Source organism: Pelodiscus sinensis, chromosome 17 (assembly GCF_052426305.1).
Source record: "Pelodiscus sinensis isolate ZL-2025 chromosome 17, ASM5242630v1, whole genome shotgun sequence".
Classification (NCBI taxonomy): domain Eukaryota; kingdom Metazoa; phylum Chordata; order Testudines; family Trionychidae; genus Pelodiscus; species Pelodiscus sinensis.
This window is the reverse complement of record NC_143068.1, coordinates 5,585,571-5,609,263: the sequence shown is the minus strand read 5'-3', so window position 1 is coordinate 5,609,263 and position 23,693 is coordinate 5,585,571. Positions and strand designations below refer to the sequence as shown.

Here is a 23,693-nt window from a genome sequence, read left to right as displayed (position 1 = left end):
TGCCCCAGAGGGAGGGATCATAACAGGCAATCCTCATGTGATCCCTCTCCTGTCACCCACTTCCAGAGAAACAGAGGCGAGGGACACCATTCCTGCCCAACCTGGCTAATAGCCATTGATGGATCTAACCTCTATGAATCTATCTAGCTCTTTTTTTAACTCTGTTAAAGTTCTAGCCTTCACCGCATCCTCTGGCAAGGAGTTCCACAGGTTGACTGTGCACTGAGTGGTGAAAAACTTCCTTTTGTTTGTTTAAAACCTGCTGCCTATTAATTCCATTTGGTGACCCCTAGTTCTTTTATTGTGGGACTAAGTAAATAGCTTTTCCTTATTCACTTTTTCCACACCAGTCGTGATTTTATAGACCTCTATCATATCCCCCCTTAGTTTCCTCTTTTCTAAGCTGAAATATCCAAGTCTTTTTAATCTCTCTTCATATGGGATCTGGTCCAAACCCATAATCATTTTTGTTGCCCTTTTCTGAACCTGTGGAGACAGTTAGTATAAAGGTGTCTTATACCAGCATAATTATGTGCCCCATCTCATATGGGAATAAATTATACCAGTGTAAGCTCATTTATACTTACCAAATTCATGTCCCATTTTGGTCAATTTTACAATCAGGGGATTTAAAAATTTAAAATGTAAATTTCATTATTTCATCTATTTAGATCTGAAATTTCATGGTGTTGTAATTGTAAGATCTCTGGCCTGGAAAGGAGTTGTGGGGTGGCCAGAAGGGATGGTAGAGGGGGTTGCAGCACTGCTACCTTGACTTCCGCTGCTGGTGGCAGGACTGCATTCAGAGCTGGGCAGCTGGAGAGTGGTGGGGGCTGGCCAGGAGCTGAGCTCTGAAGGCAGAGCTTCTGCCAGCAGCAGTGCAGAAGTAAGGATGCCATGGTATGGGGTTGCCATAGTGACTTCTGTGCTGCTGCCTGTAGAGCTGGGCCCTCGGTCAGCAGCAGCCAGGCAGTTCTGAAGGCAGCACAGAGCTGAGGGTGGCAAATACTGCAACCTCCATAAAATAAGCCTTGTGACCAAGGTTTCCTCTAAGCTGCATGGTAGCACGGCCCTGCAGCTGCTTAATGAGCCTGCCCAGCCAGGGGTTCTCTGCGCACAGAGCTGCCTGGCTGGGGGAGGGACACTTCTCTCTCCTCAGCAGCAGCAGCTCCCTGCTGAGGACAGAGCCTGAGTCTCTCCCAGCTGGTGGGGAGGGGACATGTCCCTGCCGTGCAGGGAGCTGCTGCTATAGCTGCAGGAGAAGTGCCCCTCTCCCCGCCAGGTAGCTCCGTGCAGAGCCCTGAATCCTGAATCCCTGGCTAAGCAGCTGCAGGGCCGTGCTACCACACAGTCGAGAGGGAACCCTGCTTGTGACCCTCTGCAAGTCCTTTCTGGATCAGGAGCTGCAATTTGACAAACACTGGTGTCCCCACGATGTGTAGGGTGTAGGGTAAAACCACAAAAGACCAGGTGTTGCTGTCCATGATGTGTTTTGCATGGCTGTGAATTTGCTAGGACCCTGTTTGTACTGGTGTAACTACAGCCACGTTAGTGGGACTGTGCCACTTTCACTCTGTCAGGATGTGTGTAGACAAGCCCTGAGTACCTTGGGGCCTGGTTGCTAGTGTGCTTAGCCTGGGAGCAGCTGGCTCCCTCCCCCCTTTGTGCTGGGAGAGGCCCCAGCTAGGCTGTGGTAGGGGGTGGTCATGTCCTGGCTGGCTTGTTGGCTGACGGTGCGGCAAGGGCCTGATTCCACTGGTGGCAAGGCTCCTGCTCTGTCCCCTGGGCTCTGGAGGTGGGGAGGGCTCTGGGGAGCGCTCAGCATGGGATGCCACCCAACCCAAACGGGAAGCAATGGGGAACATGAGGCTTTGCAGCGTGGCCCCTTGGGGAGACTTCCCATGAACCACACAAGAAATCAGGGGAGGGGAGAGCGCTCTGCAGCTCAGAGCTGGGAGCCGGAGCCTGCAGCGCTATCTGGTGATTCAGCAAGGGGCGCTTTGCCCTCTGCTTTCAGGCTGAGCTAGTGCAGCCATAAGGCCATGTAACAGCATGTACCATTGTGATACCCTGGGAGCAGCTGCCTGCTGCTGGGGAGCCAGGGGTTGGCCAGGCAGTGTGGGATCCTCCGGCCGGCAACGTCTTTCCATGGACGTTCTTGTTCCGATTGGAATGATCATGGTGCCAGTTGCTGCACACTGAGGCTGCGAGGAGGTGTGGCAGGCAGCTGTTGGGAGCCTCATGTCTCTTCCCTTTGAGCATCCCTGTTGTTCTGCTGGGGCCTGGGTGACATGGGGTCTCTCCCGAAAGCGAGGGACTCGCCGATCGTCCTGGTTATTGTGAGATGGGTGTACGGGAAATGTGTCAAATGTGCAATGTTATGTTGCAAAGCTGCTGGGGGTGGGGGGCAGATGTCGGCTAACCCAGTCCAGAGTGAGACCCCTCACTCTCTTTCAGCCCAGCCCAGGCCTGTCTTTCCAGTCTGCGCTAGGGATGTGAATGGCGAGGCTTACTGCAGTCGCCCTCATCCACCATGGGCAGGAGGCTGCTTGAGCCCATTGGGCCTGCCACCTGGGGCCCACCACCTGCCAGGGGGTGCTCCAGCCTGGTCAGTGCAGTTCCCATCCGGGCCACAGGCAGGAGCACTCCAGTCTGGCCGGGAAACAGCAGCCCCCCACTGACCTCCATTTAATCAGTTAACCAGTTAAACATAACATTTAACTGGTTAACTAACTAACCAGGATTTTACATCCCTCGTCTGGACCAGGCTGGGGCCTGAGCACGTAATAAGGTGCAAGAACCCCAAGAATATGGGAGTCTCCTAGCTGAGCTGAAGCTAATGAAACCCCCCGAGTATGAAAAGAGAGACAAAGTCTGGGCGTGTACAGGGGAGAAGAAAGGACACAAGATCCCATCCATCCCAGAGGCAGCTCTGCCAGCCTGGCTCATGAAAAGTGGATCCCAGCTCTTGGGATTTGTTTGCAGGACTGGCCGTTGGGTGAGAAATATGGCAGTACATAGGACAGTGACTTGCCACTAAGCAGAGGCTCTATTGTATCAATGTTTTCTGGTACCTCTCACCTTACTATTCCAAATCCGTTTCCTGGCCTTTGTTCAGTTCTTTAACCTGGCCTTTTAAAAACAATCACAATTTGGTTTTACAATGGTCAGCAAAGTGCCTTGGGCAGAAAGGAGTGTGAACGAAGGGGACTCAGGAAACAGAGAGCGCCGTTACGAAGGTAGCAGGGTGGTGCCCAGAAGACAAGGGACTGGGCAGTCAAGGGTGACAGTGTGAGGTGTAAACTCCCAGCATGCAGTGGCAAGGAGCTGGGTTTGCAGTAGCCTGGTATGGAGTGCTTGTGTTGCCAGCAGCTTTGGGCACAGATACAGTTCCCTCACACTATGTATAAGCAGGGTCTGAATCATGTTTCTATTACAGCCAGCTAGAATGGGAAGGAAATCCTGGGTGTGGTTATGTAAATACATTTCACTCAGTTTGCTTAGGCCTGCTAGATATTCAACTGTTAGAAAGTGTTTTGCCCATTGTAGCCAATTTGGCTGTTGTAGGGTCACAAACTGTGTTAACACTAAATGCAGGAATTGTGAGATATGACCACCAATGCTGGCAGTTATTGGGTGAATGCAGGAAAGTCAGACTGTGTTTAATGCAGTTCAAAGGAGACACCCTGTCAGTGTGAATACACTTGGATGGACAGAGACTTGACTTCTGGAGTCCTGTAGATTGTGCTGGGGAGGGAGGTAAGTCAGCAGGCTGCATGCCCTCCAGATGTGAGCTGTAAGACTGGTTCAGACTGTTTTTCCCCACTGTTTCAATGATAGAGTTAAAGAACAGCTCCATAAGAAGTCCCTCTTGTATGTAAGTGTACTCCAGTGAATGCGGGAGCCTCTTGTGGCTGGACTGTGCTTTGGGCTAAGAGCTGAAATCACTGGCTGTGTCTACATTGGCAAGACTTTGCGCAAAAGCAGGTGCTTTTGCGCAAAATCTTGCTGCCTGTCTACACTGGCCGCGAGTATTTGCGCAAGACACTGACGTTGTAATGTACAAAATCAGTGCTTCTTGCGCAAATACTCTAACGCTCCCACTCAGGGATAAGCCCTCTTGCGCAAGAGGCCAGTGTAGACAGGCAACGTTAATTTCTTGTGCAAGGAAGCCCGATGACTAAAATGGCCATCGGAGCTTTCTTGCGCAAGAGAGCATCTACGCTGGCACGGATGCTTTTGCGCAAAAGCAAATCTTTTGCGCAAAAGCACATGCCAGTGTAGACGCTCTCTTGCGCAAATACTTTTAATGGAAAAACTTTTCCGTTAAACGTATTTGCGCAAAATCATGCCAGTGTGGACACAGCCACTTTGTTTGGCCCAGAGCTTAAGCCAGCGGAAGATGCAATGAGTAGCCAGTAGGGAGGGGATGAAGAGGTAAGAGGAGCAGCCAGCAGAGCGGAGGCAGCAAGGGGTAATGAATGGCGAGCAGGGCGGTGCCAGAGGGCAGCGAGCAGGTGGCTGGCGAGTGACCAGTGGAGTAGGTGATCCCACTGCCCCAACTCAGGATGGGAGGTGAACTCTGTGGATACACCTCTGGGCTATGTCTACACTGGTGGGTTCTTGCGAACATGTCCATACGGCCATGTGCTTTTGCGCAAGAGCATTCATGGCAGCGTGGACGTCTTCTTGGGCAAGAAAGCTCTGATGACCATTTTAGCCATAGGGCTTTCTTGCGCAAGAAACCCCTGCCACGCGTCCACACTGTCCTCTTGTGCAAGAGGGCTTACACTTGTTAGAAAAGAGCGTAGCTCTTGCACAAGAAGCCCTCTCTTCCCACGCGGTACTGTAAATCTTCTTGAGCAAGAGCGGGCGGGCCGTGTGGACGCTCTGCGGGTTCTTGCGCAAGAACCCGCCAGTGTAGACATAGCCCTCAACTCTGGTCTTCCCTGGCCAAGTTCTGTGTTGGAAGGATGGAGAGGAACCCCTAGCTATTGGACCCAGCCCTGGCTGCTGCTGGTGCTACCCGGTGGAAGGGTTACATGTGAACAGAGGATGGCAGTTCACCCCAGACACCTCGCTTAACCCTGAAAAATGTCCCAAGCACCATTTGGGTGCAGGCACAATAGAGCCGAGGAAGCCACGTCAGACCTTTAATTTCCCAGGATTGTCCCAAAACCAGTTTCCCATCCCTGCCTCCCCTAATTCGTGCCTGGAAGGGTCGGCGTAGGCCCCCATGCACTACAGAGTTCAGGCACATTCCCATTCAGTGCAGCTGAAAAGCCAGGCCTTTGTTTTTCTCATTAGCGTGGGGGCCTGACCCAGATCTGCTCACATGCCCTGAGTTCCTATGTAGGATTTCCCACTGAGGGCTGTGACCCCAGAGAGAAGGTCACAGCTGATCAAGCTGCAGGCTTCTCCACTGCTAAAAGCTGCTGCCATGTAGGGAAGGAGCAAGGGTTAGCTGCAGGAACTTTGACCCCAGTTCTCTTTTTTCTCCTCTTTCATGTTCCTTTCTTCTTCTTCCCGTCACCCTGGTTCTTCTTGTTATTTACTGTGTGTTACTGTCGCACGTGGCAGCTCCAGCCATGGACCAGGACCTGTGCTTGGTGCTGTACAAACTCAGAGAAAAGATGGTCTCTTTTCCAAAGAGCCCACAGTGTGTATCGTTTCTTTTCTTTCTCTCTCTCTTTCCTTCTCTTTTTGGTTTCCTCGTTACTTCTGTCAAGCTCTTCTATACTCCCTCTATGCCCTTTTCCTTTTGCCCTCTCTCTGCTTCCGTTGCCCAGCTGGGGTCCAGGGCTGCTACTGCTTTCTTAACGCTTAGGTTCCAGGCGGGCGAGCATTCTCAAAGGGTATGTCTGCACTACCACCCTACTTCGAACTAGGGTGGTTAATGTAGGCAACCGGAGTTGCAAATGAAGCCCGGGATTTGAATTTCCCGGGCTTCATTTGCATATTGACGGGCACCACCATTTTTAAATGTCCACTAGTTCGGACTCCCTGCCCGCAGCTACACGCGGCACGAACTAGGTAGTTTGGATTAGGCTTCCTATTCTGAACTATCGGTACACCTCGTTCCACGAGGAGTAACGGTAGTTCGGAATAGGAAGCCTAGTCCGAACTACCTAGTTCGTGCCGCATGTAGCCGCGGGGCATGGAGTCCGAACTAGTGGACATTTAAAAATGGCGGTGCCCGGCAATATGCAAATGAAGCCCGGGAAATTCAAATCCCGGGCTTCATTTGCAACTCCGGTTGCCTACATTAACCACCCTAGTTCGAACTAGGGTGGTAGTGCAGACATACCCAAAGAGTTCAAGGGGGCTCTGCACATTGGGAAGCCTTTTGCAGCTGCATCAAGGCTTGTGAAGGATTTAGGGGACCATTTTTTCTCCCTTTTGGCTGGCAGATCACCCCAAGCCAGTCTTGAGCCTCCACCAGTGACATCTTGCGTTTAGCACTTCTTGGCCAGCAGTCTCCAAGCTCTCCACAAAGCTCCACAACCACTATCGACCCCCTTATAGGTGAGGAGGCAGGGTCAGAGACAGAGCATTTGAGTTCCAGTCCCAGGCTCTACCCACTAGACCTTTCCCCACCACCCATGCACCTTGCTCCATCTGTGCTCTTCTACAGCAGCTGGTTCCCTAAGGTGGGACATATCTAGAGGGTGATGCTGATAGGGGGGCAGGGTTTGCCCTTTGAGAAATGTCTTCCCATCCCAAGCTCCTCCTTCCAGCCCTCTTGTTCAGTACTGCTGTCCTTCCTTAGCGAGTGGGGCAGGAGAGAGGCCTGGGACATTTCACTGACTGTTCTCTCTGGATCCCTGATGACACAGTGGATTGTGCCCTTGTTAATGAGACCGCTAGAAAGCAGCAGTCTCCTGCATCTTGCTCTGCTTTTTCCTCTTTATTGTTCTTCCTCCACCTGGAGCTGGGCCGTGCTACCCTTTGCACAGCACCAAGCCGGAGCAGCAAAGATTCTGCCCCGGGAGCTGGGAATCAAAGCCAGCTGTCTTATTTCTGAGCAGGCCGGTGCTAGCCAGCTACAAGCAGAACTCCCCATCCTTCCTCGCTGGGAAAGTGAGCACTTGGGCCATGGGAACTGAGCCGAGATCTGCTGCAGAGCAGCGCAGAGAGCTCACCACAGGGGAGGCTGGCTCCACCACAGTGATTTGATTGTTTCCATCTTCAGAACACAAGTTCCTTGCAGTCAAAAGCCAAGCTAAAAAGAGGGTCCAGTGGAAGCCTGTGAGTTGGAAACTCCTCCCGTAAGGCTCTGCTGAAGCATTCAAAAGCAGGAGGCTGTGCCCCGGCTCCCAAAGCCACAATAAACACGCGAGGCTCTTTTGTTCGCCTTCCATTCTATGCGCCTGGCGGATTGAGATTTTCAGGAATTTCTCTGCACCACAAGGGATGCGTACTTTAAAAAATGGCTCCAGTGTACAAACAGGGTTCTTGGAGCTGGAGTTTTAAGAGAAACAAGAAATATTCCAGTCATCTGAAGAAGTGGGTTGTACCCACGAAAGCGCATGATACCATCTACGGCTGTGTCTACACTGGCCACTTATTCTGGAAAATCAGCCGCTTTTCCGGAATAACTTGCCAGCTGTCTACACTGGCCCCTTGAATTTCCGGAAAAGCACTGATGATCTACTGTAAAATCATCAGTGCTTTTCCGGAAAAACTATGCTGCTCCTGTTTGGGCAAAAGTCCTTTTCCGGAAAACTGTTCCAGAAAAGGGCCAGTGTAGACAGCACAGATTTCTTTTCCGCAAAAAAGCCCCGATCGCGAAAATGACGATCGGGGCTTTTTTGCGAAAAAGCACATCTACATTGGCACGGACGCTTTTCCGGAAAAAGTGCTTTTCCGGAAAAGCATCCTGCCAATGTAGACGCACTTTTTCCGGAAATACTTACAACGGAAAACTGTTCCGTTTTAAGCATTTCCGGAAAAGGGTGCCAGTGTAGACGTAGCCTACATGTTTTGTGAGTCTTTAAGGTGCTGCAAAACTATCTGTTGTACTTTAAGTTTTTCCAGTTAGTCTGTAACTCGGCCACCCCTCTGATGCCTACAAAATATTGCCATCGTCGAGGTAAAATGACGGAAGTTGAATGCCCTGTTCTTGGTAGCATCGCCTCTGCAGTTTCTGAGACAATCTCACAATGACTCGCCCATTCTTTTTCTTTGTGGGCTGACAGGGCTTTGACGCTGAGTGTCTCTGTTCCACTGCGCGTATATGGAGACAAGATCCACTGCACTCGGTCACTCTGGAACACGAGTGATGACACTAACCCTGTCTGGAGAAGGGGGATGGGTGGACAAAGTTGTGAACTAGTTTAAAAAAACAACACAACACAACACAACCCGGAACAAACAACTGTATGCATGCCATTCAGTGTCTGTCTACATGCCATTCAGTGTCTGTCTATGTACCAATCATGTGCATACACCTGCATGTACCATTCTGAGTCCGTGTGTGTGTGTGTAATAGAGCCTGTATGTGAAACAGTTGGTGGGTCGATGTATGTGTGTATACCTGCTTATGTACCATTCTCTGTGTGTGTGTAATGGTTGGGTGGATGTGTATCTGTGTGTGAGACATTCTGACTGTTGTGTTTTCCTCCAGTACGTTTGTATAGCACTAGCTGTTTGCTCAAGTATTTTTCAATCAGTTTGCTCCTGGCAGCCCAAATAGAAGAATTCTGGGAAAAGCCCACTGAATCATAGCTACTGTGGTTTTTCTACTCCAGCTGGCTCCTGGCCAGACTTTAAAGGGGCAGCAGTCTTTTTATTTTTGTAACTGTTGTAGCAGTAATGCAGTGCAGAACGGACAGCTTCAAACAGGATGAATAGACAAAGGGCTAGGCCAGAGAGTAATTGATTTTGTTTCCCACCCACGCTCTCACCAACCCCAAATTAACGGCCTGCTCACTTGCTGTGACTTTTAAATCCAGGTCTTTCGCCTGTCCGAGAGATGCCCAATCCCAGTCTGCAATGAGGGGCTGGATGTAGCCATCTCTGAATGAAATTCTATGGCCTGTGTCAGGCTGGATGGTCCCTGCTGGCCTTAAAATCCTTGGCGGGAGTGAGCAGTGGTCACAGGAGGTTACAAACTGTAAGACGGAGCACGGCATGCTCTTCCCCTGAGGAGTTCAAAGCATTTGAAGAAAAGGCTGCTTATAAAAGTCTGACATGTCCCCCTTCCAGGGTATACTCTCCTCGAAGTATTATCTCCATTTGACAAAAGGGGGAACTGAAACATGGAGTGGTTTGGTGACGTGTCCAATGTCATTCAGCCAGTCTGTGGGAGAGCTGCTAGTGGGAGCCAGGGGTCCTATCTCCCAGGCCTTTGCTCTAAGTACTAGACATCGCTGCCTCCATAATATGCCAGTGGGTTTTCTGATGTTGACTGCTGTTTATAGTCACTGTGCAGGGCCACTCCCTCCCTTCCCCCTGCCCTGCTGCCTGTTTCCTCTCATGTAGCTTCTGCCTTGTCATGATCTAGAGGGCAGGTGTGGATTACTGTCCTGGCTGTTGTGCTAGGAAAGCGATAAGCTGGGGTGAAATGTCATTTCCCACAGTCCAGGCATCTGGCTCCCTGCTCAGCCTTCAGCATGAGAAGAAGAGGAATTTCCCTTTCCCACCTACGCCTGGCACAGTGGCTGTGTGTGTCACAGAAGGTTTTCACCTTTCTCTGGCTTGTCAAGGATGGGTCAGTGCTGAAGGCAAGATACCAGCCGTGAAGGACTAGCTGTCTGATCTCCTATGGCATGTCCTTAGTTGTCAGACAGATTATGAGCCAGATTGCTGCCTGGGGATGAAAACATCACTAGGAGGATGCCAGTTCTTTCCTTCACAGGCAGGAGATCTGGGCTGCTCTTTGTGCTCTACCACTGTTCTGGGCAAACCTCGTCTCTGCTGAGAACCACGGTCTCCCCTGTGGTGAAACGGGGGATAATTACTATGGCCTGGTTCCCAGTGGTGTATGGCGACTGGCCAGATGTGTAAGGGTGTTGGGCTGGAAGCTGCTAGATGTCTTGTTATCCCCAGCTGGTAATGAATTGTGCCGAGTGTTATCTCTCCGTATGTGTGCGATTGACCTGTCATATTGGCCTCACAAGGCTGGAACTGGCCCCCGCCCCAGTCACTAGGGATAACTTGTATTGGCTGCTATGGGGAGACAGGCCCCTTCCAAACTGGCTTACGGTGTAAGTAGACATGACAGACGACGGTCGGGAGAAAGGAAAATTCCCCTCCCCCCCCACACACACTTTACAGGTGGGGAACCAGGCCCCTGAGTGACTAATAGCCGGACTTGTCAGAGCTCTCAGATCCCAGGCCCATTGAACTCCTGGGGCCACCAGTGAAAGTTGGGGACCCAGATGCTTGTGAGCATGTGCTCCCCCCCAGCACCCTGTTCTCACTGTCTGTTAAGTAGCGAGGGACTGAACCCAGCGCTCCTCCCATTGCTCCTCCCTGGCTCCTGTGATTGCAGGCTGAGGCCATGTTACGGGTGCGGCTGGCCGGTGGGGTTATAGCCGCTGCCTTGAGCATTTGTGTGGAAACTGCAGCAGTGTCGCTGAGGCGTCGCCTTTAACCTTCCGGCTTCCAGTCATATGACAGTTACCCAGGGCGGCTGGGGCTCCTCCAGAGCCGACAAGCCTCGTACGGGGTGGGAGGCACAGCAGGAACCTCATTTCTGTAATGGGTGCGGGGCTGAAGCTCTCGCGAGCCACGGCTGGCCCAGTGAGCTGCCTGCTGCCATTGAGCATGTCAGGGGGGCTTGGCAGGGGATGGTCTGTTACCTATGACCAGGTCTGCTCCCCATCGACCTCTCTCTTGTGCACAGGCTGCAGCCAGCTCTTGCTCTGAACCCGTCATCTCCCCCGGCCCAGCTCTTCCTTATCTTTTCCGTAGCCCCCCCTCGTGGCACGAGCCGGGCGCTGCTGCACTGGTGCTGCAATGACAGTCCTGCTCATTTCTACCACGCCTGCTGACACTTTGGGGGGCTTCATCCAACCCCTGCCTCAACCATTTGTCCTTGCAAATAACCCTGACTGTGTGAAAATGGACATTTTGGTAAAAAATCCACCTTGCCAGGAAAGCTGTTTGCCACTGGAAAAACACGTCAGTGGAGAATTTTCTCCCCAGGAGGCCATTGCTTATGATGGTGGCAGCGCAGCATTTGAGTGGTGCTTGTGGGCAAAAAAACCCTGGTGTGGAGAAGCCCCCAAGTACTTCCTGTTATTGTGGGCTCCCCAAAGATGCTGATCTCTATCCACTGACAGAGAGCACCGGGCTCTGTCTTCAGCTCCCTGCTCAGGCCCAGCTCACTTTCATCCACACCCCCATTTTCTGCAGTGACCAGGTAGCCTACAGTTCTCCTTGGAGACTGAATGAGTTGCCATCCAAGCTTCTGTGCTTGAAACCTTCTCCTGCTGTGGGTAGAAGTCTGCCCCTGTGTGGGCCAACATGCTACCGGAATTGAACAAAAACGGAATCCCAGTTTCAGCTAAGACCCACTGTAAGAGCTGAGATATTAAGTTGCATCCCACGTAGCTAGAGGAAGCTGGCTCCATTTCAGAGCATCTGAGTCATCGAAAAGCATTTCTGGTTGCAATGGAGAATACAAATACAAAACTCCTGCATAGGTTACGATTGCAAGGACACAAGAAAATTATGCTGCAGTTCAGCCGTATCAGCAGAGCCCAAGAACAGCAAAGGCAACTTCGCCAGCTAATTTCCAGTGGCAGGAAGATGATGCTTCCCAGGCCTGTATGCCGTGTGGAATGGAATTTCTCCCATTATTGTTGTGGTCAGATCTCTAGGGTGCCCTGTTCATTTCTCAGCCCAATAAAGGCTGGAGCTGGATCTCCGTGTGAGAGGAGGTTTTGTATCTCCTGCCCAACCCAGGCCTTGTGGCTTTGGTTGGGAGACCGAGAACATGTCCTTGTAGGTTCTGTACTTCATTGTTTGGAGGTCAGCATTGTCATCTGACAGCCCAATCAGGGTATATCACACCCACCACTTTCCCTGTGTCCATAGAACCTCGTCATAGAAGGCAAGCAGGTTAGTCAGGCATGTTGGCTGTTCCTGATCACTTTCTGCTCTTCCAAATGGATTCCCCTCCAGGATTTTTCTGGGGATTGAGGTGAGGCTGACTGGTCTGTAGTTCCCTGGATTGTCCTTCTTCCTTTTTTTAAAGATGGGCACTACATTTGCCTTTTTCCAATCATCCGGGACCTCCCCTGATAGGTATGGGATTTTTTCAGCAATAGCGGCCACTCACATCATCTGTCACTGGTTGCCTCCCTGTTCAGTACGGCCGTGTCCAGACTCAGGGGTTTTTTCGGGAAAAGTAGCCTTTTCCCGAAAAAACTTCCCCTGCGTCCAGACTCAAGCCGCGTTCTTTCGAAATTATTTCGAAAGAACGCGGCTTTTCTTTCGATGGCGGTAAACCTCATTTCACGAGGAAGAACGCCTTCTTTCGAAAGTTCCTCGCTGGGTGCTCTCTTTCGAAAAAGCGGATTTCTCTTTCGAAAGATCCGCCTGCAGTCTAGACGCAATCTTTCGAAAGAGCCTCTTTCGAAAGAAGCCTGCAGTCTAGACATAGCCTAAGAGTCCCATATCTTCCCTGATGACCTACTTGTTGCTGATATACTTGTAGAAATCCTTTTGTTCTTCAGCTGCAATCCAGTTGCCCTTTGGCCTTCTTGATTATGCCCCTGCATGCTTGAGCTATATTTTTATATTCCTCCCTAGTCATCGGTCCAAGTTTCCACTTCTTGTAAGCTTCCTCTTTGTGTTTAATCTTGCTGAAGATTTCTCTCTTAAGCCAAGCTGGTTGCCTGCCATTTTTGCTTTTCTTTTTGCACATTGGAATGGTTTGTTCCTGAATAAGACTTCTTTAAAATCCAGCCAGCTCCCCTGGACTTCTTTCACCTTCATATTAGCCTCCCAGGGGATCCTGCCCATCAGTCCCTGAGGGAATCAAAGTCCACGCTCCGTATTCTGCCGCTCTCCTTTGTCCCCTTCGTCAAGATCCTAAACTCAACCATCTCATGGTCATTGCTGCCCAGGTTGCCTCCTATTTCTACCTCTCCTACCAATTCCTCCCTGGTTGTGAGCAGCAGGTCAAGCTGTGCATGGCCCTGGTTGGATCCTCCAGTGCTTGTACCAGGAAGTTGTACCACACTCCCCAAAAGCTTCCTGGATTGTCTGTGCACCAAAGGTGGAAATAAGCCAGTGTGCCCCAGGGGGGCGCGCCAGTAAGTGACTGGCTGGCTGGGGGCAGGGCTCTGGATGCTGCTGGCACTTTGGGCCCCAAGCGCCAGCTCCAGGCTCAGGCATCCAGGCAGCATGGTTCCTGCCTCCCTGGTCAGCCCCAGTGTATGGGCAGCCAGCTGTGTGGTCCTGCTGCTCCCGGGATCCGTCAGCTGGGCAGTGCAGTCCCTGCCTCTCTGGCCAGCCCTGGTGCTCTGGTGGCCTGGCGTTGTCATCGCCACTGCCCCAGCCAGCCCCGGGGATCTGGCAGCTGGGCAGTGTGAGTGGCTGCACTCCCAGCTCTGAGCTCCCCCCATCCCTCACAACCCCCCATCCCTCACAACCCCCCATCCCTCACAACCCCCCATCCCTCACAACCTCCTGCACCTCCACACCCCTGCGCTGAGTCCCCCAACCCTCCCTTGATTCCTACACCCTCACCCTCAGCTCCACCCCCACATCCAACCCTGTGCTCTGACTTCTGCACCCCCACATAACTAATGCCCCTATACCGTCCAGCCCCTTGCCTTGAGCCCCACACCCTGCACAGCCCCCTGCCCTAGCTCCTGCACCTCTGCCCTGAGCGCCCCAACCCTGCTTTGATTCCTGAACCCTCCATAACCCATCCCTCTGCCCTGACTCCTGCACCACCCACATACCCAACCCCTGCCCTGAGCCCCTCATACGCTCCAGCCCCCTGCCCTAAGTTCCCCCCATACCTCAGCCTCCTGTCGCGAGCCCCCCTGCACTCCATCCCACACTGACATTTCTTCTGTACTGCCCATTGCCAGCCTCTGCCAATCTCCTGCTGTGATCCCCCCCAAGGGGGATGGTGATACGAGGGTACCTGTAAGAAGCGTAAGTTACTTTCACCCCTGCTGTGCACAGCTGTATTGCTGATTGAAGTCCCCCATGAGAACCAGAGCCTGGAAGCTTGTTTGTTGTCCGAAGAAAACCTCGTCTGCCTCATCGCCCTGCAGACGTCACCGTTTCTACTGCTTTGTAGTCCTTATGTGCTGCCCTTCCCCCCAGCCTCCTGACTGCAAGCAGCGGGGGAGAGCTGAGGCAGCTCGATCTGGGGGGCACAGTTGCATCTCTCTGGGCCTGTTCCTTGCCAGACTGCTGGTGTGGGATGGGCAGGCCGATTGCTGAGTCACTGGGAAACAGGCCTGCCCAACTGCTCCCCCGCCTCTGTCCTCCTTGAATGCCAGTCTGGTCATTGCAACAGGGGGAACACAAACCCTGCCCCTTCTGGCCATTCTGCCCCCCAACCCACAGTCTCCCACCTGCCCCATTTCCTGTATTCTCCGGCTGTGTCCCCTCCCCCGCCTGGGATTTTACTGTAGCTACTTAGATCTTTGGACTGAACTGGGCAAAAGCCCCCTCCCCCTTTAATTAGCCAGCCCCGCCAGCCAGGCAAGGGCTGGACCCGGTCCTGTGTCTCATCCGTCCATTGTCCCGTCCTCCCTGGCAGCGGGAGGAAGGCTTGGACGCCAGACGTGGGACAGCACGAGGACGCTCTGGAGAGGGCCTGGGCAAATCCCTGCCACTGCTTTGGCACCCTCCGCACCGTGGCTCTTGTGGCAGCAGCGTCCCACATGCAGCTGGTGGCCGACTCTCGCCCAGCTGAGTTCCCCGGGCATCATGTGCAGTAGGCAGAGCAGCCCCTGCTCCCCACGCCCTGGCGCCTGGTGTGCCTCTGCCCCGCAACTGCTCCTCCAGCTCACCTGCAAAGCAACAGGGCTGAGCGGGTAAAGGGCCCCACCCGACCAAAATGACCCCAGTGAAGAAAGGGGCATTTGCATGTGGGCACGGGGTCCCCAACAGGCCAGACCTTTCCCTCCAGCGCAGGTCGCAGACCTCTCTGCCAGGCTGCTCCAGAGAGACGGCAGCTGCACAGGACCGGGAAACTGGAGATGCTTCCTTTGATGAAAGGGAACAGTCAAGTCATGGGGCGCATTGTGGGGCTTGTCGACCCACCTGGCACTCCTGGCCCCTGGCAGAGGCGGGACGGTCCCATTCCCAGCGGACCTGCCCTTTGGAGGCAATGCTAACGGGGCAAGCGGCCCCTCATGTCCTGCCTCGCAGCACTGGGGAGCTGTCGCCAGCAGTCGCTCTCCCCAGAGCATTGCTCCCAGACATACGAGGGGAAGAAACCAACCCGGGGCTGAACTCCGCAAGGGGTGATATGAACAACAGCTCTCCCATCAGATGTCAGCCCAATTCTAGCCAGGGCAACAGATGCGAGGGCTCTGTCTAGTGCCACCTCTTTCCTCCCGCGTTTCTTTCTCACTCTTTTGTTGTTGTTTTGCCTTTTACTTTCTCTCTCTGCCTGGTCTCTGTCGCTCTCCTTCTGTTTCTGCATCCTCTGTGGTTTTCCCCAGGTTTTCTTCTTTCTGTGCTTCCCCCTCTCTCAGGTGCCAGACTGTGGGAGGGGGGGGGGGGGGGACACCACTAGGACCCAGAGTGTAGACAATTGTGTCTGCTGCTGGTGCAGATGTATTCTCTCTGCTCTAGATGCACAGAGATGGGGGAGTGCGGTGCTGGAGGAAGGCGGGCACAAGAGACATAACAGGCAGGCAGGAGAGGGGGACTGGGGGCATCATTTGAACTCCCCACCTCAGGTGCCAAAATGTTGTGGGCCAGCCCTGGGGTGGTGGAGCGTCCGGCTCGCATGGGCCACAGGGGCTTGTATTTGTTCCGTCTCAAGCAGTTTTGCAATCACCCGGCCTCCTAATAGTGTCAGCGTATCATCCGACAGTGTAGCACTGGGCAGCACTTGGGTGGGAGAGCTCCTACGTGTGTCATGGGGTTGGTGATTCAGGAGGTGGTGCTTTTCCTGCTGAGCCAGTACCCTGCCATGGGATTAGGGGAGCTGTTACCTTCTGGAGGGGACACTGTCAACAGAGATATCTGTCTCTTTAAGGCTGTGACTAGCCCTGTGCTACTGACTCTCATCCCATGTTCCTCCCCTCCACACGCACATCTCACCTAGAAATTCAACCAGTGCCTCTGGCGTGTCACCCGCTCGCCCTAAGTGACGGCAGAAAGCTTGGTTCCAAAGCCAGCAGGGTGTTTCCGACTGACCAGGGCGCCTCCTCAGCTACACTGGCGTCTCTCTGCTGCCTGTGGTGGGCTCCCCTCCCCCCATTTTCCACCAGCTTGTGCAAATTAAAAGAACATGGTGGCTTCCAAGTGGGAAGATGCTGTTAACGTGTCTCCCTTGGCCAGTTGTCTCTCCGGTTCAGTTGGCCAGTAAACTCAATGAGTGCGTCCTGATTTCCCGCTATTAACTCCCCCCGCCCTGCTGAGGGGAGAGACTGGGTCAGATTTAAGTTAGTTAATGAATGGGGAAGGCTCCAATTGTCCTTGACTTTGGAGCAGGCTCTAAGAGTGCGGTGAGATGCCTCTGAGATGCCTTCCCTTCCAGGGATCACAGCACTGGGACCAGCTCCAGCCTGGGGATTTTTCCTGCTTCATTTCTGATGATGTTAACTTCCTACTGCTCTTGTTACAAGGCTCGGAGGAGAACATCTGGCAGACCTTTTAGTGCTGAGTCATTCCACCGATTGACAGTTGGCTGAACGTCGTTCCTGGCCACTCATGGCCATTACCAATGGCTGAGCGCTTCTGCAAGAAGCGTGTTTCTCCCGTGGACAGGCCTGATTTCAGTCTGAGTGCGTACAGTTTACGGATCTAACGTTCTTCCGTGGGTTTCAGTTGCATACAGCGTTCTCCCACGCTGCCCACCCTGAACACGCTGCTGCTGCGTGTTGTTCCCCCGGAGGTGGCTGCTTCCCCGTCAGGCAGTCCCCATGCATATTGGCTGTTGTGCCTCCGGCGTGAATGACATGACATAAATGTGAACTCGTTATTGTTATCATCGCCTCATGATGTTGGCAATGTGCAGAATTCCCTCGGCCAGGATCCTCGCCAGAGAGGGCCAGCGAGGACCTGAGCTTTGCTGACAGGACATGACACCACACTCTCTGTGCCAGGGAACTGCAGTGCCTCTAGGTGCACTGGAATTCCTGGCCACCAGGCTGGGCTCTGACGGGGGCGTTTGCATATGGGGGCGCGAGTTGTAGGGGAGAACAGAACCACGCCTTTGTGAGCCAGCCGCAGGTCATGGGAATCCTATAGGGAAAGACAGGGAAATCAATGCAGGCTGTGCAGCCACAGGGCTAAGCTGAGGAGGAAGCACAGAGGCAAACTCCACTGCAGAGAGGAGATGGTGACAGAGAGGAATGAATTCCAGCTGCCACTTTTGAAATGGGAGAGGCAGATGGTGTGTGCGATATAGAGCGATACAGATCCCTGTAGACTCCAGGTTATGATGGAGACAGATGTAACACCACCGTTCCCGTTGCACTTGTGTAGCGTGCACAGGCTGCATGAGTGGGGCTGGTAGTTATATGATAAGCAGGTACTTTGCAGAGCCATGTGATATGCAGCATTGTACATGCTCCTTTGACCGCCCTGTACCCTGTCCCCAGGGAGGTCATTTCTAACCCTTCCAATCCTCAGCCTGCTTCCAACAGCTGCCACCTAAAAAATCTTTGCCACAAGCTGTTCCCTCCACTGCACCCCCCAACCACTGTTCCCTGTAAGCTGGGTGCTTGTGTGGCCACCCAGGAAAGTTCCAGGTGATGCCCAGCTGATTAGCAGAGCACCCAGCTCTGGTAGCAGGTTTAAAATGAATAAAAGAAAGTTCTTCTTCACACAGCGTGTAGTCAACCTGTGGAACTCCTTGCCAGAGAAGGCTGTAAAGGCTAGGACTATAACAGAGTTTAAAGAGAAGCTAGATAATTTCACGGAGTTTGGGACCATAAAAGGCTATTAGCCAGGGGATAGAAATGGTGTCCCTGGCCTCTGTCTGTCAGAGGCTGGAGAAGGATGGCAGGAGACAAATCGCTTGATCATTGTCTTTGGTCCACCCTCTCTGGGGCAGCTGGTGCTGGCCACTGTCGGCAGACAGGCTACTGGGCTAGATGGACCTTTGGTCTGACCCAGTACGCCATTCTTATGTTCTTATGTTATCACAGCCAGCAGCATGTGTTTCCATTGGTAGTGCACATCTGCACATGCCTTGGTGCACATAACAAAATTTATTCTGCACATAGATGGAAAACTTTGAGGGAACATTGCCTCCAATCTCACTGGTCTGTGGCCCATGCTGGGCAGTGTTTGGCCCTGCCCTGGTGATTTGCTGGGCCTGGGCTACACTCATTCGTTAGGTTGACCCACCTGCATCTCTGGGGTGTGGGAAAACCACACCCCGAGCGGCATAGGTATAGCACCCTGAACCTGGTTGTAGACATCACTAGATCAGCAGAATTCTTTTGTCAGCCTGCCTACTGCCTCTCAGGGAGGTGAATAACCAATGTCAATGGGAGCATTTATTCAGCATCTCTGCTGAAGCGCTTTCCTGGTGCAGATGCAGCATTTCAAGTATAGACAAGGGCTTAGTTTCTGTGACAACCCCTCCCACCACGCTTCATGAAGTTTAGCTTATGAATATAAATGTGCATAACTCGAAGATGCTTTAGACAAAATTCCTCATGTACAGCCTGGCCATATTGCCCTATGGTGAATATGGGACAACTGGCAAATTGTGCAAATTCCGGCGAGTTCAATGGCAATCAATCAGAGCTGCATTGTAGCCCCCCCCCCCAAATGCTACCAAAACTCCAGGGCCAGAGAGGGGGAAATTGGGGGTCTAAGCATGGCGGGAGGGCTCAGGTATAGGTGCAGAATGACTTCTATTTGGGGGGCAGTGGTCAGCAGGCTGAAACCAGCTCCATAGGTCAGGACGGGGATGCAGTGACCCCTCCAGCCCAGCAGGGCACCCATCCTGTCTTGGGTCTGTCCTCAGGACTGACCTGCACTTCCACTGACGCTTGGGGGGCATGTGGCACCCAGTTTATTAACACACACGTCCCCGTGTGAGAGCAGAAACCTCTCCCTCCCCCGCCATGCAGCGTGTCCCGTTCCCGGCCGCTGGCGCAGACCCCGCCCCCCCAGCCATGCAGAGTAGCCATGCAGGGTGGAACTGTTTAGTGGTGCAGAGCAACAGCTGAGAACAGAAAGCGATGGACACCACAAGGATTCTAGAGTAGCAACTTGCACTTGTCGACTAGGAATAAGGTTGGAGTTGAGGGGTTAACGTCCCACTCCAGGGATTAGTGAGGTCTCTGTTGTGATGACCAAGAGCAGCCAAGACCCTGATGTGAAACTTGCATCAAATTAAATGTTTCCTGTGAAATTCCAGCCCAACAGCTCTGATAGGGTATGTCTACACTACAAAGTTAATTCGAACTAACGAACGTTAGTTCGAATTAACTTTGATAGGCACTACACTAGCGCTCCGCTAGTTCGAACTTAATTCGAACTAGCGGAGCGCTTAGTTCGAACTAGGTAAACCTCATTCTATGAGGACTAAGCCTAGTTCAAACTTACTAGTTCGAATTAAGGGGTGTGTAGCCCCTTAATTCGAACTAGTGGGAGGCTAGCCCTCCCCAGCTTTCCCTGGTGGCCACTCTGGCCAACACCAGGGAAACTCTATGCCCCCCTCCCGGCCCCGGACCTCTTAAAGGGGCACGGGCTGGCTACGGTGCCCGTGCCAGGTGCAATCCTGCCAGCACCCAGCCAGCAGACCCTGCACCTGGCACGGCTCGAGTCAGCCACCCGATGCCCCCCAGCCCTTCCCCTCTTCCCGGGACCAGGCTGGCGGCTCCCGGGAGCTTGCCCGGGACCGCAAGAGGCGGGCACCCGCCTGGGCTAGTGCGGACATCGTGGACCTCATCCATGACCTCCGCACTAGGCACAGGAAAGTGGCCGTCTAGGGCAGGAGAGCTGCCAGCCTGGCCACCCAGGAGCAGGTGTGCATGAAAATCAAGGTGGTCCACTGAGACCCCCGACCCTGAGCCCTGAGCTTACAATGGCCGTCCTGGGTCAGACCAAAGGTCCATCTAGCCCAGTAGCCTGTCTGCCGACAGCGGCCAACCCTAGCGACCCTGGAGGGGATGGACCGAAGACAGTGACCAAGCCATTTGTCTCGTGCCATCCCTCTCCAGCCTTCCACAAACTTTGGGCAGGGACACCACTCCTACCCCTTGGCTAATACCACTCCATGGACCCAACCTCCATGACTTTATCTCACTTCTCTTTAAACTCTGTTCTAGTTGTAGCCTTCACAGCCCCCTGCAGCAAGGAGTTCCACAGGTTGACTCTTTGCTTTGTGAAGAACAACTTTCTGTTACTAGTTTGAAGCCTGCTACCCATTCCTTTCCTTTGGTGTCCTCTAGTCCTTCTATTATGGGAACTAATGAAGAACTTTTCTGTATGCACCCTCTCCACCACACTCATGTTTTTATAGACCTTTAGCCTATCCCCCCTCGGTCTCCTCTTTTCTAAACTGAAAAGTCCCAGTCTCTTTAGCCTCTCTTCATATGGGACCTCTTCCAAACCCCTCATCATTTTAGTTGCCCTCCCCTCTCCCAGCCTCTCTCTTCCCCTCTCCCACCTCCTTTTCCCAGTCTCCCCCAGTTTTGTTCAATAAAGACAGATTCTATTTTTGACCACACGTTTTCTTTATTTTGTACATCAGGAAGGGGGGCTAGGGAAGGGTAAGTGGAAGGAGGTGAGGGAGGAATGGGGCACGAGCCCCCGATGGGGAGGACTGGGCTGGCTCTGTGGGCTTCTGGGGGAGGAAGCTCTCCTGCAGCCCCCCAATTGCCCCCTCTCCCCAGATAGCAGCCTGCGGCAAGTGCAGCCGGGCTGATGGCCGAGTGCTGTGATGTGCCCAGTGTGGGCACTCAGGGCTCTCCAAGCCAGGACTGCTTTGCAAGCGGGGAATCCCTGAGAACTGTCTGTCTGGGGTGGGGGTTGGGACCCTTTAAGCACAGCCCTCGGCTAGCTTGAGACAGCATCTCCACGCTCTAAGCCCTCCTCTGATGCCCTGCTGGCACTGCTTCCGGCCAGCCTTAGCCTCGGTTCAGGGTCCACTTAATGTGGACATGCTAGTTCGAATTAGCAAAACGCTAATTCGAACTAGTTTTTTAGTCTGGATCCGTTAGTTCGAATTAGCGCTGTAGTGTAGACATACCCATAGGGAGCAAGCTCAGCCCGTTAGTCCCGCGGCAGGAGGTACATGCTGTATGTAGACCAACAGGCTGAAGAGGGTTCTGCTGTTTTTCTGAGCTGATTGACTTGCCATTCTTTGAGCCTTCAGGGAAAGGCCAGAGGTTCGATCCTCCCCCTTTCACGCCTGCAGAAACCACACATGTATGCCACATTTGCCCTCAGTTCACTGAGGACCAGATCCAACCCTGTAACTTGGCTGCCTTGTCATTCGGCGGCCCTGTGCTGTTTTCATGGTGTTCCCAGCGCCTGCCTGGGAACCTGCTGCACTGCCGTATTACAAGGGCCGTTATTTATGTTGCAATTAGGGAGTGACTGGGAAATAACCTCATTGTCATATTTATGAAGTTACTTCGAGGCGGTGTGCTCTGGGATAGAGAAGGCTTGCTCCGGGAGAGGGCTGAAAGGGCCAGCCATTGAGGGACCGTGAAAAACTCCTGCTGCTCATGTTAACCTGCAGGGGCTCTGGAGTAAAGCCTGCCTCGGGGTTAGTGCAGGGGACTCCTGGGTTTTCAGCCTACCTGTCACTGGTTCACTGGGCAAGTCACGTAGGCTGAACCCTGCCAGCCGTACACTGCTTCACTCCCTGTTGATTCCAGGGAAAGCATTTGTGGAGGAAGGCGCTACGCTCTGTGAGTAAAGGAGGAGATTCTGGTCCTTAGCGTGCAGCTAGCAAAGCTGCTCATTAGGAATTGAGGGTGCTCAGCACCTCTGGAAAGCAGGCCCTTCACCCCACTCAGTCACCTCATTTTATAAAATTGGGACAGGATTCTTACCTTTGGAGCACACGCTGAGACGCTCGATTTAAAGGTGTTCTGTATGGACTAAGTGCTATTGCTTAAGGTTTTCTGCTGCCCCTGGGGAATTAGCCACGCAGCTCCCATTAATTATGATTTACATTATTATCCCCAGGAAAGGATAATGCATAATGTTCCACCGCAGAGATGGCTGCATTTCAGTGGAGGATAAGAATAAAACCTAGCTCTTACATAGCACTTTCCATCAATAGACAGACAGAACCTTTCTGGTATATGCTGTTGGCAGAATTCAAGGTTTGTTTGTTTTTTTATAATTTCGACAGACACCAATGTTTATTTTAAGCTTTTTTTCGCAGTGTTTTTCTATTTGAATGTTCAAAGTTGTGGGAAGTTATGGGGGGATCAGACTATAAAAGCAGAGGCTGAGGTTCAAAAAGTTTAAGCTTTATAATAGTTCAAACACCAATTGTCAACATTATACGTCTATGCAAAGTAAATAACCTTAAATGAATGACCAAGTTCTCGAGCAACATTTTTCTTACTTAGCCTACGAATACATTTCGATTGTCGTCAGTGGAAACATTTTCTGTGTACAGTGAAATTGGCATTTACTGACATTTACTGATCAAAATTGAATCCTTTCAAGCCTCTGTATACGGAACGGAGAATGCTTGGAGATCCTTTAGGTAGACACCAGAGCACGATGAACTATTGGAGCTAAAGGCCAATGCTGGCACAAGAACAAAGGGGGATAAACTGGCCCTGAAGGAATTCAGCCTGGAAATGGGAAGGTTTCTAACCCTCAGAGGAGTGATGCTCGGGAAGAGGCTCCCGTTGAGGGGAGTGGGGGCAAACAACTCAATGCAAGTCTGGCAGATTTAGGTGCCTGGGTTGCCTGCGGTAGCAGAGATAGGCCTGGGTGACATGGGCTTTTGAGGGGCGCGGTATTTGTTTATCCCGTAGGACGTGCGCAAAGCTTGCGGGTAAACAGGCTGCTACAGACACCCAGGCTGGTGCTGCACACGAAAGCCCCAGCGTGCGTGGGGAGGATGCTCTAGGATCCGCTCAGCCCGCCCCCCTTGCCTGGAGCCTGCCCGGGAATGAGTCAGACATTTGCAGGCGAGGGAGGCAGCGGGGCCGTGGGCTGATCCCCAGCGTGGTGCAGAGCAGGCATACCTGGGCTGGGTGCAAAGCTCGCTGCGCGCCTGCTGGCTGTCTGCGGAGGGCGGTCCCGGGAGAGATGACGCGGCGGGTTTTCATGTGAGGCAGCTGGCCTGGCAGTGTGGGAAGAGAGCCCGTTCCTGCTCTGTGCGGCGAGGTCTGCTGCGACTGCAGTAGGCATCAATCACTGCGCGGGGGTGTGAAAGTTGGAGAAGAGGCTGCTCCGCAGCAAGCGCTGTGGTGTACGCGCAGCCCCGTCCGGGAGAGGAGAGGAGCCTCGCTGCAGGCATGGGGACGGACCGTGCTTGCCAAGGTAGGAGCTGCCCCGCATGCAGGAGCGAGGGGGAGAGAGAGGAAAGGCAAATGCTG

The 23,693-nt window shown here is 52.9% G+C and overlaps 1 protein-coding gene across 4 annotated transcripts in view; it reads left to right on the top strand.

The window, feature by feature from the left end:
- The window catches only part of EPB41L1 (erythrocyte membrane protein band 4.1 like 1), a 168,963-nt gene that overhangs the window by 51,633 nt on the left and 93,637 nt on the right, over positions 1-23,693 (top strand). The window contains exon 1 of one of the 4 annotated variants that reach the window (XM_089769638.1): positions 22,378-23,637. The exons of the other annotated variants lie outside the window; for them this stretch is intronic. The gene's annotated coding sequence lies outside the window, so the exon portion shown is untranslated. Of the gene's footprint in view, positions 1-22,377; positions 23,638-23,693 lie in introns of those variants that run through there. 4 annotated transcript variants of the gene reach the window in all.